The sequence below is a fragment of the Bombina bombina genome, chromosome 8, assembly GCF_027579735.1.
Source record: "Bombina bombina isolate aBomBom1 chromosome 8, aBomBom1.pri, whole genome shotgun sequence".
Lineage (NCBI taxonomy): Eukaryota > Metazoa > Chordata > Amphibia > Anura > Bombinatoridae > Bombina > Bombina bombina.
Window position 1 is genome coordinate 21216009 of NC_069506.1, and position 5986 is coordinate 21221994.

Below are 5986 nucleotides of genomic sequence, written 5' to 3' on the forward strand. Positions count from 1 at the left end.
TATCTCTTAAAACAAGTTAGTTTAACCTCCTGTTTGCCAGTACAACTGAATTACTGTGTCACGAAATGATGTAGGTCTAAAAAGTGTGTCGCCAACATGAAAAGTTTGGAAAGCTCTGCTCTAAAGGAACGGTTTCCGTTTGGAAACCTTCTCCAGTCTGGAATAAATCCAAGCCTTTTAGAAAGTCAAAACCAGCTCCCAAATCCGCATGAAGGTGCGGCCCTCATTCCAGCACAGCTGGTAGGGGGCAGGTTACGATTTTTCAAAGATGTTTGGATCAATTCGATTCACAATCTTTGGATTCAGAACATTGTTTCACAAGGGTACAGAATAGGTTTCAAAGTAAGGCCGCCTGTGAGAAGATTTTTTCTCTCACGCATTCCAGTAAATCCAGTGAAGGCTCAGGCGTTTCTGAAATGTGTTTCAGACCTAGAGTTGGCTGGGGTAATTATGCCAGTTCCAGAACGGGGTCTGGGGTTCTACTCAAATCTTTTCATTGTTCCTTCAGACCAGTTCTGGATCTAAAAATATTGAATTATTATGTAAGGATACCAACATTCAAAATGGTGACTATAAGGACTATTCTGCCTTTTGTTCAGCAAGGGCATTATATGTTTACAATAGAGTTACAGGATGCATTTCTTCATATTCCGATTCATCCAGATCACTATCAGTTCCTGAGATTCTCTTTTCTAGACAAGCATTACCAGTTTATTGCTCTTCCGTTTGGCCTAGCAACAGCTCCAAGGATCTTTTCAAAGGTTCTCGGTGCCCTTCTCTCTGTAATCAGAGAACAGGGTATTGCGGTATTTCCTTATTTGGACGATATCTTGGTACTTGCTCAGTCTTTACATTTTGCAGAATCTCATACGAATCAACTTGTGTTGTTTCTTCAAAGACATGGTTGGAGGATCAATTTACCAAAGAGTTCCTTGATTCCTCAGACAAGGGTAACCTTTTTGGGTTTCCAAATAGATTCAGTATCCATGACTTTGTCTTTAACAGAAAAGAGACGTCTGAAATTGGTTTCAGCCTGTCGAAACCTTCAGTCTCAATTGTTCCCTTCGGTAGCATTATGCATGGAAATTCTAGGTCTCATGACTGCTGCATCGGACGCGATCCCTTTTGCTCGTTTTCACATGAGACCTCTCCAGCTTTGTATGCTGAATCAGTGGTGCAGGGATTATACAAAGATATCACAATTAATATCCTTAAATCCCAATGTTCGATCTTCTCTAACTTGGTGGTTGGATCACCATCGTTTAATTCAAGGGGCCTCTTTTGTTCGTCCAAACTGGACTGTGATCTCAACAGATGCGAGTCTTTCAGGTTGGGGAGCTGTATGGGGATCTCTGACAGCGCAGGGGGTTTGGGAATCTCAGGAGGCGAGATTACCAATCAACATTTTGGAACTCTGTGCGATTTTCAGAGCTCTTCAGTTCTGGCCTCTTCTGAAGAGAGAATCGTTTATTTGTTTTCAGACAGACAATGTCACAACCGTGGCGTATGTCAATCATCAAGGTGGGACTCACAGTCCTCAAGCTATGAAAGAAGTATCTCGGATACTTGTATGGGCGGAATCCAGCTCCTGTCTAATTTCTGTGGTTCACATCCCAGTTGTAGACAATTGGGAAGCGGATTATCTCAGTCGCCAGACGTTACATCCGGGCGAATGGTCTCTTCACCCAGAGGTATTTCTTCAGATTGTTCAAATCTGGGGACTTCCAGAAATAGATCTGATGGCCTCTCATCTAAACAAGAAACTTCCCAGGTATCTATCCAGATCCAGGGATCCTCAGGCGGAAGCAGTGGATGCGTTGTCACTTCCTTGGAATTATCATCCTGCCTATATCTTTCCGCCTCTAGTTCTTCTTCCAAAATTCTAATGGAGCGTTCGTTGTACTGCTGGTGGCTCCAGCATGGCATCACAGGTTTTGGTATGCGGATCTCATTCGGATGGCCAGTTGCCAACCTTGGACACTTCCGTTAAGACCAGACCTTCTATCTCAAGGCCCATTTTTCCATCAGGATCTCAAATCATTAAATTTGAAGGTATGGAGATTGAACGCTTGATTCTTAGTCATAGAGGTTTCTCTGACTCAGTGATTAATACTATGTTACAGGCTCGTAAATCTGTCTCTAAAAAGATTTATTATCGAGTTTGGAAGACTTACATTTCTTGGTGTTCTTCTCATAAATTCTCTTGGCATTCTTTTAGAATTCCTAGAATTTTACAATTTCTTCAGGATGGTTTGGATAAGGGTTTGTCTGCAAGTTCTTTGAAAGGTCAAATCTCTGCTCTTTCTGTTCTTTTTCACAGAAAGATTGCTAATCTTCCTGATATTCATTGTTTTGTACAGGCTTTGCTCCGTATCAAACCTGTCATTAAGTCAATCTCTCCTCCTCGGAGTCTTAATTTGGTTTTGAAAGCTTTACAGGCTCCTCCGTTTGAGCCTATGCATTCTTTGAACAATAAATTACTTTCTTGGAAAGTATTGTTCCTTTTGGCCATCTCTTCTGCTAGAAGAGTTTCTGAGTTATCTGCTCTTTCTTGGGAATCTCCTTTTCTGATTTTTCATCAGGATAAGGCGGTGTTGCGGACTTCATTTCAATTTTTACCTAAGGTTGTGAACTCTAACAACATTAGTAGAGAAATTGTTGTTCCTTCATTGTGTCCTAATCCTAAGAATTCTCAGGAAAGATCTTTACATTCTTTGGATGTAGTAAGAGCTTTGAAATATTATGTTGAAGCTACTAAAGATTTTAGAAAGACTTCTAGTCTATTTGTTATCTTTTCTGGTTCCAGGAAAGGTCAGAAAGCTTCTGCCATTTCTTTGGCGTCTTGGTTAAAGTCTTTGATTCATCTTGCTTATGTGGAGTCGGGTAAGTTCCCGCCTCAAAGGATTACGGCTCATTCTACTAGGTCAGTTTCTACTTCCTGGGCTTTTAAGAATGAAGTTTCTGTTGATCAGATTTGCAAAGCAGCAACTTGGTCTTCTTTGCATACTTTTACTAAATTCTACCATTTTGATGTGTTTTCTTCTTCTGAAGCAGTTTTTGGTAGAAAAGTACTTCAGGCAGCTGTTTCTGTTTGATTCGTCCGCTTATAATTTCAGTTTTTTTCATTATAAGATTAAAACTTTTTGTTTTGGGTTGTGGATTATTTTTTCAGCGGAATTGGCTGTCTTTATTTTATCCCTCCCTCTCTAGTGACTCTTGCGTGGAAGTTCCACATCTTGGGTATCTGCTATCCCATACGTCACTAGCTCATGGATTCTTGCTAATTACATGAAAGAAAACATAATTTATGTAAGAACTTACCTGATAAATTCATTTCTTTCATATTAGCAAGAGTCCATGAGGCCCACCCCCTTTTTTTATGGTGGTTATGATTTTTTTGTATAAAGCACAATTATTCCAATTCCTTATTTTTTTATGCTTTTGCTCCTTTCTTATCACCCCACTTCTTGGCTATTCGTTAAACTGAATTGTGGGTGTGGTGAGGGGTGTATTTATAGGCATTTTGAGGTTTGGGAAACTTTGCCCCTCCTGGTAGGAATGTATATCCCATACGTCACTAGCTCATGGACTCTTGCTAATATGAAAGAAATGAATTTATAAGGTAAGTTTTTACATAAATTATGTTTTTCATGTATCAAGTGATTAAGCATATGAGTATTATGTCCCTTTAACCACTGACTTCCATTCAAATGACAAGGTTATCTTTAATATATTAATAAGAAAATTTACTAAACAATGAAATCTCTGAAGAATCAACTGCCTCATTATGATAATAGGAATTAGAGAGGTTTATACCAGTGGACAATTCTCTGAATTCTTAGTGAATTCTGGCTATTCTGTTGACTTCCAGATCACTGCTGTCAAACTCAAAACAGCACACTAAAATCCAGACCTGGCTAAAATATAAATATTCAGGTATGAAGCATTATAAACAAGAGATACGATGGAAAAAAAAAATACTCAAAACACTTCCATGTTAATGTATGTGTATAGTGGACTTCCAAACCTGAATCCAGAAGATCTTTAACATTTGCAAACTGTTAAGGAAGAAAAATATTTGTTACTTTTTGATATTCAAACAAACAGCCTGTTTTTGATATTTTTATTAATCTTTTGTTGTAGATTTGGCGATGTAGCCTCTTTCCTCTGTCTTCCTAAAAGGCCAAAGGCAGAGTAATCCTTCTTCCTGTCACAAGAATACCTTATTCACCATCCCCCCCCCAAAGAAAAAAATCGCCAAATAAAAATCCAAATTAAAAAAAAAAAAAAAAAAAGTTCATATCAATTTTATGATTTCACACACCTTACAATTTGAGATAGAAATCCAAAGAAAAATAACTGGCCCAAATATTCCTGTGGCAGAAGATTCAAAACGTCACAGTTCTCCGTGCTCCTTCACCATAAACTAAAATATTTTGTAAAAACATTTTGTTTTTAATACAGTATTCATTTTCTGTAAAGTTCTCAAGATAATTGGCACATTGTAAAGGATTATATGGCACAGAATCTTTGAAAATAAAGTTTTTTTTTTTAAAGGTTGTAAACACCTTTTTATAATATTTCGTTATAAAAAAAAGTGAAAACAGTTGTTGCTGTAATTTATCAAGGAGTACCTTTTCCCTTTTTTCTTCCCTTTGGCAAGCAGTATCTTATCCCCATAAAGTAGTTTGCTAACTTATTGCCATGTCCCCCCCTAGGGTGAAAAGTGCCTTGTCCCTATATTACCCCCATGACAAATTGTTCTAAACACTTGTGCTAACCCCCTGTGACGAGACCTTTTCACCTTGTTCCTCTCAGTGGCAAGAGGTACCTTTTGACCACATTCCACTGACACAAGCCATACTTTATCCCCATTCTGCCCCCTGTGGTCAGAGATACTACTTCCTGAAGTTCCTCTCTACAAAAATGTGTTATCCTTATATGCCTTGCTGTGGTGAATGGCACCATATCGCCTTTTATCGCTCTAGAGGGACATGTGGTACTTTATTCCCAAGTTACCTCCTGTGGCAAACTGTATCCCCAAGTTACCATCTATTGCGACCGGTACCTTATCCCCAAGTTCCCTTCTGAGGCAATCTGACATCTCTATGGTGAGCAGTAACATCTCCACTCTATGGTGTAAGGTACATTTATTCATGTGAGCTATATCTGATCTACACTTTACTCTCTGTGACAAGCCATACCTGATCCCCATATCCCTCTATAAAGTGGGTCATAGTAACTTATCCCCAGGATCTTCCCTTGGTGTGTGGTACCTTATCACCATACCTTCCCATGTGTATGGACATTTATCAACAGCAAGGCATGCCATCTTTAACTTCCCTCCATGCCAAAGAGTATCCTTCCCCACATGGCAATAAGTCTCATTTATCTTACATTTTCTTCCCATGGCAAGTAATACCTTTCCACCTACAATTTCCACCAAATCACTTAAACACAATGTTCACAAACTCGCACAAATATTTCCTAACCCTCATTGGGACCTGTACTTGTGTTTCTAGGTCACTGCAGGCACCCTTGGCAATGAATGAATTAAAAAAGACCTCTTTCATACTGATCTAAGTGTAGAGCGCTTATCAATGATTCTTTGTCACAGAAACTCCTTAGTAATACTATTAATAAAAAATGCAATTTTCTGCCTCAGTAATCCCTTGATTGATTTTTCTGTTCCATAATACCTTTCCTTGATGAAAATAGATTTGAAATAGAATTTACACATAAAGAGCTGTACCACAAAATAAGCTTTTTTTTCTTACATTTTCTTTTCATGACATTTTTCTCCTTTTTTCTTTTTTTTTCCCCTTTTTTTTTGCTATTTTTCCCCATTTTTTTAGTAATACATCAGGTAGTCGGAGAGTGAAATATCCCTCTGAAATTATCAAAAGATTCTTCAGTCTGTGTCAGTGCTTTGTTTAAAGTGGATCTGTTGATTTGTATGTGAGAAAAAGGCCATAACCCAGAGACA

The 5986-nt window shown here is 38.4% G+C and overlaps 1 protein-coding gene across 3 annotated transcripts in view; it reads right to left on the reverse strand.

Annotated features, from left to right (window-relative positions):
* Positions 1-4108: 4108 nt before the first annotated feature.
* LRRC4B (leucine rich repeat containing 4B) overlaps positions 4109-5986 on the reverse strand; it is a 400350-nt gene continuing 398472 nt past the window's right edge. For all 3 annotated transcript variants that reach the window (XM_053690182.1, XM_053690183.1, XM_053690184.1), the window contains one exon: positions 4109-5986. This exon is cut by the window's right edge and continues 2093 nt beyond it. The gene's annotated coding sequence lies outside the window, so the exon portion shown is untranslated.